This window comes from Arachis ipaensis, chromosome B08 (genome assembly GCF_000816755.2).
Source record: "Arachis ipaensis cultivar K30076 chromosome B08, Araip1.1, whole genome shotgun sequence".
In the NCBI taxonomy this organism is placed as follows: domain Eukaryota; kingdom Viridiplantae; phylum Streptophyta; class Magnoliopsida; order Fabales; family Fabaceae; genus Arachis; species Arachis ipaensis.
Window position 1 is genome coordinate 95,741,294 of NC_029792.2, and position 368 is coordinate 95,741,661.

The following is a 368-nucleotide window of genomic DNA, read 5'->3' on the forward strand; positions in this document are numbered from 1 at the left end:
AGCCAGCCAAGCTTTAGTATGTAACTCAGACATGACACGCCTGACATTCCTTTCATTCAACAGCCAATTGGCTAAGAAAGATAAAGAAGCTCTTCTCTTGGGTCTAAGGATTGAGACATGGCTTTACAGCCAGCCAGGCTTCAACATGCTTCATGAAACGCTAGAATTCATTCTTAAAAATTCTGAAACCATAGAATAATTTATTTTTGAAAACATTTTTTTTTTCGAAAACAAAGAAGACTTTTTGAAAGATTTTTGAAAAATTTTTGAAAACAAAACAAAAAGAAAATTACCTAATCTGAGCAACAAGATGAACCGTCAGTTGTCCATACTCAAACAATCCCCAGCAACGGCGCCAAAAACTTGGT